General features: G+C 44.9%; 1 protein-coding gene across 2 annotated transcripts in view; it reads left to right on the top strand.

Moving 5' to 3' along the window:
- HIVEP2 (human immunodeficiency virus type I enhancer binding protein 2) overlaps positions 1 to 12,864 on the top strand; it is a 309,581-nt gene that overhangs the window by 179,555 nt on the left and 117,162 nt on the right. For both annotated transcript variants that reach the window (XM_029596510.1, XM_029596509.1), the window contains exon 2: positions 9,788 to 9,908. The gene's annotated coding sequence lies outside the window, so the exon portion shown is untranslated. The remainder of the gene's footprint in view (positions 1 to 9,787; positions 9,909 to 12,864) is intronic.

The raw sequence follows: 12,864 nt of genomic DNA, 5'->3' as shown, positions 1-12,864 counted from the left end.
TGGAAGGAAAGATCCCTCCGAGGCTGCTCCGATTTCGGAACGGCCTCGGAGGGAACGGGGAAAGCCATCGGGGCTCCCCTAGGGCTCGGCGTGCACAAGTGTGCGCCCCCTTACGCGCGCCGAGCCTGTATTTTATAACATGCACGCGGCTGCGCGCGCATGTTATAAAATCTACGCCCGCGCATACCTATTAAAATCCGTCCCATAGTCTGTGAAGTTGAAAATAGGGTTAGACAGGTGTGCTTCACCTGGACTTATGGCACTGAATGAATCCAGCTTTGCTTACAGTGAGAGTAGAACATGCGTTAGCATTTCACACGCTTGTTCCCTGCGAGGAGACCTTTTTATGCTGAGTATGTCAGCAGCTGGAAGAGTAAAGCGTCCACCTTAAAAACTAAAGGAACAGACAAAGTGATAATATATTTGGTATTTGTTACTCTCGTAAATGACAGCATTATTTTCAGAACTCTAGTTCCCACTGCAGGGTCATGGAGGGGCAGCAGCAGCAGCATTGCACCAAGGGCAGTAGATATGGCATTACTTGAATTAAAAAAGTCTAGGTCCTTTTTATTTACATCTTCCTTTTCATCGGTTTGCATGTTTTGAAATTCACGGCATAATGCCTCGAGGTGATCAGAGCCAGAAGGATCCAGGCCTGTTTGCCTCTAGAAGAAGACAGAATGTGAGTTTGTTGCCTTCATTGATTTTTTTTTTCTCCCATGCTAGTTGTGTTAAGTTAGCAGTATGCAATCCATTCACGGTGGCACGTGGGATTAGAAAATGTTACACAAGAAAGTTCAGAATAAGACATTTTTTTAAAATTTCAGAGCTCTGTGTACTGTTCTTTGCATTCTTGGAGCAAACCTTAAACGTAGTGTTGAGAAACTGTGGCTCTGGAGCATGAAAGGATACACCTGACGTTCTTGGCAAGTCGATTGATGGACTTAGGGATGCCAGTTGTGAGCTGACTGTTTGAAGTAGGATATCGCTCCGCTTTTAAACAAGGCAAAGAAAAATAAATATCCTTGAGCGGCTATGGAATGGTAGAAGTGCAAGCTTTGATTTAGATTTTCCAAGTTCATTAACTTTAAACACTTTTTTTTTTGTCTTTTAGCAGCAGTTTGTCTGGCATTCTTTCTATTTTAAGTCTGAAGTAATTAGCACTTGTTGAGAAATGTGCAGCTTTACCCTCGTGCCAGTTAAGCAGAAGGAATCCATGTTGTGTGCATGTGGAAGTGAGAGATGAGTGGAGCTGTTTGAAGCAACCGAAAGTTTGCAGGGGCTTTAAAGGTGGCAGGACTAGCGATGGATGAACTGGTTCGGATAAAATCTAAAGTGGTAGGAGCAGACAGAGTCAAACCAGGACAACAGGCCAGGAATCAGAATGAATAAAATGCAAGGCATTCACAGCTGCACTCACAGAAATTCAGACTATGTGCAGCTGGACTCAAGATTTGCCTTCGCTGGGATCTTTTTGGATTTGATTCTGAATGCCCATGGATTTGTCGCCCCTCTCTCTCTCTTCTTCTTCTTCTCCTCTCATTCTGTCAGTGCAGTCAGGTCAGTCAGCTTTATTTAAGTAAATTTAGGTCAAACTTTTGAAGATTCAAAACTAACTGGGATACATTGAAAGAATTTCAGTCTGTTAAGGATTCTGTGGCTAACATAGGGGATCATTTACTAAGCTGCAGTATTTTTCCCAGAGGGGAAAATAACACAGACTTTGCTAAGCTCCAGCACTCTGTACCACAGCTTACTGAATTCTGTGGTATTTTTCCCGATGGTAAATTACCACCGGGAAATAAGCCACAGTTTTTTTTTGGCCCCAGAGGAGATTGTACAATGGCTGCCCCATAAGCCCAGGGCCGCCATCTTGTTAAAGGTGCTGATCAGCCCCCCCCCCAGTGTAGGAAGACCCCCAGAGGTCTGGTGAGACCCCATGTAGCCTCCCGTCACCCCCTTAGGCTTCCCTAATAGTGCAAATTAATAATAATAATAAAAACAAGAGGTTGTGAAACAGGCTCCTCCCCACCCTTCCAAAACCCACCCCATTTTTGAAAATTCCTCCCCAAGTCTCCAACCTCCCCCCCCCCCTCCCAGGCCAGCGATGCCTTTCCTCCAACCTAGCTCTCCTCCCCCCCCCCTCCCCCCAGTATCTTCAAAATCCCTGATAGGGCTAAAGCATAAATGCAGCTGGATGACTCCATAGTGAAAGTGACGGCGCTGGGCCTGGAACTTAAGGGATTTTGAAGAGAGTGGAGGGACCTGTGTTTCAATCTCTTTTTTTTATTTCCACTTTTAGGGCCACGTTGGGGATGGTGAGGAGACAGTGAGTCTGACTAGACCCGGGGGGGGGGGGGGGGGGGGTTCCTACACTTGTGGGGATCACTGTGAAGGCTTATTGGCCTCTTTAAGGGATGTGCATTATAGCAAACTATCCTGAAAATAACGGTGACTTCCAACTTTTCTGGCCAGTCGCCTTATTTTATTTACAACAGATTGACCGGTGACGAGCTGCTCTGCATGCAGTTGCAAAGCTTAATCCATGCAAAGCAGCTCGTTACCATACCTGCAATATCGGGGGTGATACCCTGTTTCCATCGAGAGTAACAATACAGGGGGACAAGAATGACGTGTTCCTGCTTTTGAAAGTTTATATTTATGCACTTTAAAAAATATCTGCAATATATATCTATTGTGAGCAGAATTCAGCAGGAACAAACCAAAAGAGTTTAAAACATATATAAATTAACATATGAATGCTTAAATGTCTGCTGATGTAAGTCCACTGAAGAAAAACCAAGACTATAGGCGGATCAAAAAACATTCAAATAAAGTATAACTTTCAAAAAGTCACTTTTTTTTCATTCTGGGGCAGAACTGACAGCTCATTAGGGGCCCAAAATATATAGTATAGGAGGTATCATGGAGTATAATTGTAAAGTATCAATGTATAAATCCAAAATCCTTTTTCACCTCAACTGGTTAGTTTTGACACATCAGGATAGTTTGGAATTTTCCAATTTTGCGTAAAATATTCTAAGAAGCCAAACCCGGTCGGTTTCAAGGAGAAAAGTCACCAATAAAGTTTATTTTAGCAACCACTTGATATAAAGCAGTATATAGTGCCAAAGACAAATCTAAAGAGACTTCCTCAAGGATAATAAAATTGGTCATATTTTTTGATGGAAGGCAATGCAGCTTCAACAAAGGTGGAGCAACCTCTTTTGGAATCAATAAACATTCAAACATAAACTATATTTTGGTAAAGCTCCTTGGGAGAAATCCTTTAAGCACAGAAGAATTTATCAATGTAATATTTTTATATTTCAGTGTATTCTCCAATATTCTCCTTAAAGCAAAATTACCTTGAAAGTACTTATTTACCAGTAAATTTGTTGTTTCAGTATGGATTATGGCGTTTTCCTCCAGGAACTTGTCCAAACCTCTTTTAAACCCAACTACACTAACAGCTTACATTACATTCTCTGGCAACAAATTCCAGAGTTTAATTATGCATTGAGTTAAAACAATATTTTCCCCTACTTGTCTTAGATTTATCACTTAGTAACCTGCCCCTTTAATTCTGAAAGGGATTTGTTCAAAGCATTAACTGTAGAGACTAAAGCTTCTTTGATTTCCAAAATACACTGCCAGATTTGATTGAAGGATACCTCTTTAATACATTCAAAAGGTTTTGTTCCATTCTCACTCTTTCTTTAAGACTGTAGAACTTGTAATTCAACTTTTGCTGTCAACAATGCCACCGATTCCAGTTCCTCCATGGCATTGCTGAGGCTATCAAGTAGCTCCACCCTCTCGCTTGACTCCAACTTGGGAATGCTCCCAACTCCCTGGGCTCTCTGAGGCCAGACGAAATGCCATAGGAGGAGGAGGTCTGATGTTGCACCCGTGGATGGTGAAGAGGACACCAGCATGGGACTATTCGTGAGGCACAGCATCCCATGTAACATGCCTGTCCCCCCCGAATGGGGGTGCATGAGGAAGGAGTCGATCAAGCCTACCAACATCACTGGAGGATCCGTAAAAGGTGAGATGCGTCTCTCCTCCATGTAGGATTCAGCGGAACCAAACGTTCCAAACCTCCAATTCTCAGCGGTTAGGCCAGGAGCAGAGAACAGCTCATCTGGGCCAGATGCCATCTTGCCTTCCCAGTACTTGCCGTTCTTACTTCAACTTAATGCAGCTTTACTAGCGAGATTGTTCATGGCATCAGAGTACCCTGTTTCTCAGTTCTAGCGCTTCCTCTTTCCATTCTATATCTGAGGCCTCCTTTCTTTCTGGCCTTGATATATTTTGGTTGCTAGTTCTTGGAACCATCTTGGAACGTGTGTAGCTTTTATTAAAATTAACCCCTTCTTCCCCTATTTTCCATTTCTTATTTTTTTAGTTGATTGGGAAGTATTTGCATTCTACATTTATTTATTTATTTAGTTATTTATTTATTTATTTAGTTATTTAACAGTTTTTTATACCGACCTTCATAGTAAGTAACCATATCGGATCGGTTTACATTTAACAAGGGTAAAAACTGGAGTAACAATTTAAGTAAAAAACGAAAGATAACAGTAGGTAGGAAAAAGGTCGAAAAAGTTACAATCAACAGGGAAAGAGAACTTGGAAGCTTGCGACAAGCTGGAAAGAAGATAAGGCAGGAAATAAATAATGAGTGTTACCATAGAGCGTACGGGTTAAAAGGTTAAAAGGTGCTTTAATCTGGAAGTGTCAGAGTCCATTGTTCGAGGGTATAAATGCTATACATGTACTGCCCAGCTTGGGGTTTTTTGCTAAAGGCCAGCTCTGTAGTCTCTGCTTTACACAGTTGTGTAAGGTTGTGAGTGGCTCAGGAGGCGAAACGTTCAAGAGCTTGAAAGACGAACATCTCCTCGAGCAGGAGGGAGCAGCACATTTTCTCAGGTGTGAATGATTGTTGTTAGTAAATGAAATTTCACCCTTTAGTACTGATAGATGTGGCAGCTTTGGCAGTGTGGACCTGATTATGTAAAATGGGCTCTGCCGCCACTGCTCACCCCTCACCTGATGTGCGCTGCTTGTGCCTCTATGACCCTATCGTGTTTCTTCTTGGAAGTGCTGACCTTAAGAAAGGCATTCCGCCACCCAAAAAAATAGGCCATTAGCTTGGAATACTCCCTTAAGGCACCTAACACTAGATACCCGCTTGAAAATGGGAAAATAACATCACAACAAAGATGCCTATGCTCTAAAGCTCAAGCCAAACATTTGTTAGCATGTGCACGCAAAACGTTTTAACAGACTTGATAAAAATGTTAAAGGTGAATTTTAGAAGCCTGACGCGCAACCAAAACTAGGGGATGAGCGAATATGTCAGGCTCGCGCGTGGTGAGCGGATTTTAAAAGCTGCCGGGATAAGGGCGTAAGTGGCTCTGTGTGCACCTATCGCAACTTCTGAAAAAGGGGAAGGGCGCGGTCGCGGTCTGGGCAGGGCACGGGAGGTTCATGGGCTCTTCAGGACTTTAACCAGGAATTTGCGTGCAAATTCTTACGCGATCCGGCACGTGCCGAGGCCCCCCTGCTGCGCAACTTCACTTCTGCTACGAATAGCGTATACGTTCAAAAAAAATCAAAATAACGAGCCATTTTGGAGAGGTTTAAAGGGTCTGGGGTAACTGGGGGGTGTATAAGCTATCAAACTGGGGGGTTGGGGGGGTTGGAAGACCTATCTGTTAACTGGGCAAACTGGGAACAAACTGCTTAAAACCGGCAAATGCGTCGGCAAACATCCCTTTTGAAATCCCCCCACTTACGTGGTAGAAGCGGCTTTTGCGTGCACAGGAAAGTATCCACCTAAAATTGATCGCACTTGTGCACGCAGCCAGGCTATTTTACAACATACGCGCATAGGGCCAGATTTTTGTTTCTAGGCCCAATTTTATAATATGCGCAAGCAGCCGCGCGCATGTTATAAAATCCGGGGTCGGCGTGCGCAAGGGGATGCACACTTGTGCACCTTGCGCGCGCCGAGCCCTAGGGGAGCCCCGATGGCTTTCCCCGTTCCCTCCGCCCCCCCCCCCCCCATCTTCCCCTCCTTTCCCCTCCCTAACCCGCCCCCCAGCCCTACCTAAATCCCCCCCCCAGTAAGGGAGGTGAGAGTCCCTGCATCGGACTCTCACCTCCCTTACTGATTTCTGCTTCTCCCTCTATCCCTATAGCCACCTCCTTGTAGCTCATGACCCACCCCCCCTCCCTTCCCTTTGTATGCCCTCCTTTGTTTCTCTCTCCTACATCCTCTTATACCTCCGTTATGCTGTTTTTTCTCCGACCCATCCTTTCTAGGATCTCTGACTTACGCAGCTCCTCTCGGCTGTTTACCCTCTCTCATGACAACGTTGTATAGTTTATGGTTTATTGTTGTGCTAGCATTATGACCCCCCCCCCCCATCATAATTGCTCTCTTTAAGATATTTTTTATCAATTTAGTTTCTAAAATACCCTGTTTATTCTCTGTTCTTATATACACCTATACCCATGGTTTTGTTGCTTAGATCTATTAATTATACGTATATCTCATGTATATTTGTTTTCATATTTTGTCTATTGTTCTCTGTAAGGGCGATGCCCACAAGTTATTAGTTGTATGTTAACCGATACGATGTGCAAACGGCTATCGGTATATAAAAAACTCCAAATAAATAAATAAATAAATAAAATAAATTTCTTTATTTATGCCTGCCTCCGGGCAGGCGTAGGTTGCGCGCGCCCGCTGAGTGCCGGCGCGCGATCCCCCAGCACGGCCGCTGTGCCGGAGGCCTCGGTCCCGCCCCGCCCCCAGACCGCCCTGCCCCGCCTACTCCCTGCCCCTTTTTTCAAGCCCCGGGACATACGCGCGTCCCGGGGCTTGCGCGCGTCGCCGGACCTATGCAAAATAGGCCCGGCGACGCGCAGTTGGGTTTAAAAGGGTTACGTGCGTATATTACACGCGTAACCCTTTTAAAATCCGTCCCACATGTTATAAAATAGCTGCATCCCTGGGCGTGGGCCGACACGCACGCACGCACATGTGCACCCGCGCGCCGGTTTTAAAATTAACCTTTTAATGTGTGATGCACTACATTTTTTTATCCAGCGTACTGAAATTAGCCACCGCAGTGTAGCTGATATTAGTTTGCAGGCTAACCCAAAATGTATGGGTTCTCAGAGCTGTGTCTGCCAGATTGCTAAATACCATGGACTGTATATGCTACTCATCGCATGAGTGTGTACCTGCTAACTGGAGCTCGCACAGCCTTCTTTTCCTCATTTCTCAGCCCCCTCAAGCATGGGGTTGGTTGTTGATGCTGAGGCGGAAACCAAAAGGGCATCTGGAGCTCAGAAGAAGTGGTGAAATAAGAGAAGAAACTTCCAGGAAAGGGAAGCACAGACTAAAGGCCTGTGCTGTTTACCGAGGAGGAGGAAAAAGGTGTGGAGGAATTGGAGCAGGGAGGCCACGGCATTGGAACATCCTTTTGTGTTTTGTAGATCTGAACAAGTGTGAGGACGTGAAAACCGTGGTCCGTGCATGAATTTCCTAGGGCTTTTCAACTTTGGCCCTTGGCAAATTGAGGGCTATTTCAATAGCCCGGCCATGCTGCATGCCCCTCCCCACCAAATCTGAACCCAGTTATGAGTCTTCATGGAAGCCGTGGTGCCCTCAGACGGATGGGACAAACGGAATCACTGCTATTCTGCTTTCAGCCGTAGTTGAAAAATACTAATGCCCCTTCCCCCCTCCCAGATACGCACGTAAATGCCGCGAGGCGCACATCTCAAAACTTTTCAGAAAGGGCTGGAGCGTGGGAGTGGTCATGCCGGGGCCCGGCCAAGAAATGCGGTGCGTAAATATTTGCACGCCCCCGCCGCGTGCCAGGGTCCCCTGTGGTGTAACTTTACTTCTGCTGTGGATGATGTGTAAGTTATAAAAGAAAAGGTTCGAGCCATTTCGGAAGGGTTTTAAAGGATGGTGAAGGAATTGGGGGCGAGTACAAGCTATCAAACCGGGGTGGGGGGGGGGGAGGGGGGTGTCTGGAGGGGACATAGCTGTTAACTGAGGGAACTGGAGGATGAACTGGTAAAACCGGTAATGGCGTCGGCGTGGGCCCCTTTTAAAATCCCTCGGCTTAGGCGGTAGAAGAGGGATTTGCGAGCCACGCACGCGCCCACTTAAAATTTGAAGCGCGCGTGCACATGGCCAGGCAGTTTTATTACAAGCACGCCTAGACGTGCACCCAGTTACAAAATAACCAGGTCCCTGGGCACGGGGCCGACGTCCATGTGCAAAGGTGCGCCCGTGCGTCGGTTTGAAAGTTCCCGTCACAGTGCAGTACTGGACGTAGGGTTGATTTATTTCTCTCCGAGGAAGCAGTCATTGTGCGTAGGCAAACACATGCCCTGCATCATAAGAAGATATGGTTGGGTATCAGTTAAGGGGATTATCACGTTGTTCAGGTTGTAGCATTGATTTGGCCACTTGCATTTGCATCAGACCTTTGTCTCTTGTTGTGTAGGATCTCTGGCGTGACTCTCAGGCTACTTTCATCTTGGTCATCCTCCTTTTTTTTTTTTTTTACATTATCATACAGAGGCCAATCAGGAAGAGAGTGTATAACGACATATCAGGAAATGTATAAACCTGCAGGTCTGTAGGACACTTCTCTAGTATTAGATCGGACCTTGTGTCTTTCCAAATAATTGCATGCAGATAGAGTTGTAAGGGTTGGACTTAAGGAAAAATCACTTCATCTCATAAAAAAAAAAAATCCCTTGGTCACTCAAATGTGTAGAGAATTTTGCACATTTTGGAATGTGAAGCTTCCAGGCAATGAACTTTGTGGCTTATAGGTCCTTTGGATCTTGATCTGTGTTTTGCTTTTAGCGTTTAGTAGTGTTTTTTGGTGTTCTAGTCTCTGATTGATGCTTATTTTATTTGTGGATTGAAAAATACCTGAATATGAGGAGGGCAATTTTTAAAGGGATTTACAGGTTTCCTACTTACCCTTAGGGCCTGATTTTAAAAAGCATTTACATGCTTAAAACTGAGTTTTACACGTGTGTAAATGCATTTTACCCATGTAAGTGGGCTTTTGAACATTGCTGCAATATATGCCATTGAATCGTCCATAGGTTATTCATGTGTAAATGCACTTTATGCGTGTAAATAGTTTTATAAAATTGCTACGATAGCATGTTGAATGTATACATGTAACTGTTTTTAGGATTATCTCCAGAATGAGTAAAAAAAAAAAAGCTTTAATGAATCAGGCCTTTTATATAAAGATGCAAAAAAAAAAAAAAAAATCAGTTAAGAGTTAATTATCTTAAATAATTTGAAAGTGCAGATGTGAAACTCTTGACACTATGTCCAAATTCCTTTACTGGAAAGTCACATATTAATAGCACTAAACTTGCAGGTCTAAGACTAGAGCACATGTCTTATATGGTTAACGGCTTGTCCCAACCAGTATGTTTACATACACTGGTAATAACACATTATCTTTTTCTGTTTTCACTTTTGAGAACAAGCAGTATTGGGAAGCACATATGTCTTTTATTACTTGCTGGTTCTAGGCCAATAAAAAAGGCATTTTTTTTTTTATTCTGACACAATATTTCCATCCTGACGTAAACGTCTCAAACAAGATAAACTTAAAAGAATTTTGTGTTTGTACAGCCAATGATGCAATATGAATAAAATCAACGCGCAGGGCTATTTGTGTGATTCTAAACATACACTTTTTTTTTGCTGAAATAGGTGGATATTTCATCTTTGAAAGAAACAGGAATTAATAGCCATACTCACCAGAGCAGCAAACCAAATGGTGTGAACTCCAAACCGTATTCCAGAAAACATTTCACTCTGGCAACTAAACTAGGTAAGTATGCAAATACAAGTTTGTTGTGGTCTGGGTTTTGAAAGTTCATCCTGCTTAAGCCCTCTCACCTTTGGGTAGTGACCCTTCGTGCTGCCATGGGGAGGGGAGCTGGGCTTCAATTCCTGGGTCCAGGGCATTCATAATCTCCAGGCAAGCTGGGGCCAAGAATGCTGTGGGGGGGATGGAGTCGCACAATAGCGACACCTAGTGGCCGGACCCTGATTGCAGGGTTCTGGAAGGAGGCCTACTGTATGGACCCTGGGTGAGGATTGTCACTGCGATGACTGGGCAGGCTGGATTGGGAGGGAGGGACATAAAATAGTGGAAAGATCTCAGAGTAGTTGTGGATGAAAGCTCAAAGCACAATCGCTGCCCAATAGGCAGCGATTGTGCTGGAAGCCCACCAGAGCAGGAGAAAAGTGCCAGGCCGAGAAGAACCATTTAAGAAATTAAAGATATTAAGGCAATAAAGAATGAATATCCAGGAATAAGACTGAAGAGAGAAATCGGTGAAGCTATGAAACATGCAGGTTGATGTACTGAAGAGCCTATCTGGTATGGTTGCAACACTGCTTGTTGCTGGCATTAATTCATTTTCATCTTTTGTGCTATTAAAATCTTTCGCTGTGCTGTGCAGACGTATCAGACACTGGGTGTAATAGGTGGTCCGTCCTATTCAGAGAACTGTTTGTAGGTAGCACGAGGGCCTAGGAAAGACTTCCATGAGTAACCTTTCCATTCCCTTCACTCCTTAGATCCTTCAGCCCTTTGTCGGCATGGCCTTATGTTCTCCTGCAGGCTGGCACATCTGTAATGCTGGTGGTTATATGGTGGTGACAGCATTGCTGCCTTAGAATTCCCTGACGCCTGCGAGTCATTGCTCTGGGATTTCTGATGAATCGCTGAAACTCTCCTTTTTGTCTGCTCATGATCCAGTAAAAAGCAGTGATGGGAAGAATTCCTTTTTGTGGTTAAATCAGCCTTCAGAAATTCAGGGCTTAAAGCAATTCCCAGCATAGCCCGATAGGCTGGTCTGTCAAATCCAGAAATGCAGCGTAGTAAACAAGGTCATGTCAGAGCAGAGGATGCCGCCTGTGTACAGATCTGGGCTTGAAATCCCATGAATCAGTCTCTGTCCTGTCACTTCATGACTTGCTTTAGTGCTCTCATCCAGTTGTTCTGGAACAGCCGAGGTTTGCAGGTGGGCCAGCGTGGTGCGGTTCCGATTACGGTCAGCTCGGCTGGAGCAGTAACAGTTATGCTTTGGGCAAAGAATACCATATGCACTAAATTAACACTTTTGTGAGGCATTTAAAGCATTAAAATAAATGCTTTGATCCTGTTTAACTTTTTTCCAGTTAAAAATTAACGTCCGGTGCATCATAATGTAAGCTACAGTAGAAAGTAACATGCTAAAGGCCTGGTTCCATGCATTAGTGAATGTGTAATTACAGCCTTGTGGTGCACTATGATCCATTTAACAAGCTGCTTTTGTAATTCACTTCCATAATTTTGTTTCAGAGGGTAGTGAAAGTGCTTTATGGTGTCACGAGCCAGAAATAAGCATTTGGTTCGTGGGTGAAGGTTTCAGAATGTCATATCTTCAGGGATGCGATATATTTTGCTGTGATTCACGGGCAACGTGAACGTCGGCGCGATACCGTGTGACGCCGCTCCCACCGCTGAGCCTTCAGCGGAACACAGGCGTCCAAGCTCCATCCCAGCAGTCGAGGCCTCCCACAGCGCCGCTCCTTCAGCCGGGCTGGGCCTGGCGCCGCCGGCGCTGCGTGAATGGGATCGGGGCGCTGCGCCTGGTCATCGGAGTCGGGGGTGAGGAGGGGAAGAGAAGCGACAGAAGTTAGGGAGAGAGAGAGAGAGAGAAAAGGATACAGGGGCCATGAAGGGAAGAAAGAGTGACAGAGGAACCAAGGAAGGAAGGACAGAGGGGGAAAAAAAAAAAAAAGGAAAGAATAATAAGAATCGGTCATAGGGAGAGAGGGAAGGAGGTTGGGGGATGGGCAGTCAGAGGAGAAGAGAAGGTGGCAGAAATGAAAGGGGAAAGCCGGGGAGAGGGGAAAGTTGAGAAGTTTAAGGAATTGGCGGTGGTTAGAGGGAAGCCGAGGAGCGGGAAAGGCTGTAACACGCGTACGTGTGTATGGAGGAGAGCACCTGGCAGAGGTTCTGTGTGTGTGTGTGTGTGTGGACAGGTGATTTTGTGAGACTGCTGTCCTTATATGAGGCAGCACAGCTGCAGAAACTGTGGAATGGGAGGAGATACCTATGTCAAATATTGCTGACTTTCATCCTTCATTACAGCCCAGACACAATAACAGCTGGAGAGCCGTGAACATAACTCACACATTGTGGCACGAGACAGTGAGGCCTGTTGACAAATTATTTTAGCTTTCCCCATTATTGCTACCGCACAGTGAAGACTATAACACGCTAATAAGACTATAAATAATTTCCTTTTGGCACCTTTACTTTTACATTACAGTGTGAGCTGTGATAGTCTTTATAAGGACTTTGACTGATGCTGGCATAAAATGTTCTTAATTACATGAAATTTGTCCTCCGGAGGGGGAGGGAACCAGGCCAAGAAATGTAGTTTATGCAGAAGTGGATTTTCACTTCCTGTTCCCTGATTAGCCATTGTCTTCCGAGATTGTTAGCAGACTGGCGTGGAGAACATAAGAAGCTGGCTTTGAAGGTCAGCAGCTCAATGACTCTCTCTCTGCTCGCTGTTCATGTGGCCAGTCTCTTCCTGGATCTTTAGGTACTCGGCCCAAGTATCTAAAAAACCCCACCAGCTTTGTGGTCTAAGGCTCTTCCGGCTCGGTGTATTAAAGTATCTGTAGGTAAATGGATAGCGCAGCCTGTTGCAGTTTTAGTACTGCGCTGCATGGCTTTTCAGTCTAAAGCTTTCCATCGCACTTGGCATGCACTATGCTCTGAC

The sequence above is a fragment of the Rhinatrema bivittatum genome, chromosome 3, assembly GCF_901001135.1.
Source record: "Rhinatrema bivittatum chromosome 3, aRhiBiv1.1, whole genome shotgun sequence".
Classification (NCBI taxonomy): domain Eukaryota; kingdom Metazoa; phylum Chordata; class Amphibia; order Gymnophiona; family Rhinatrematidae; genus Rhinatrema; species Rhinatrema bivittatum.
The sequence above is the reverse complement of the archived record's forward strand: the minus strand, read 5'-3'. Positions and strand labels throughout refer to the sequence as shown.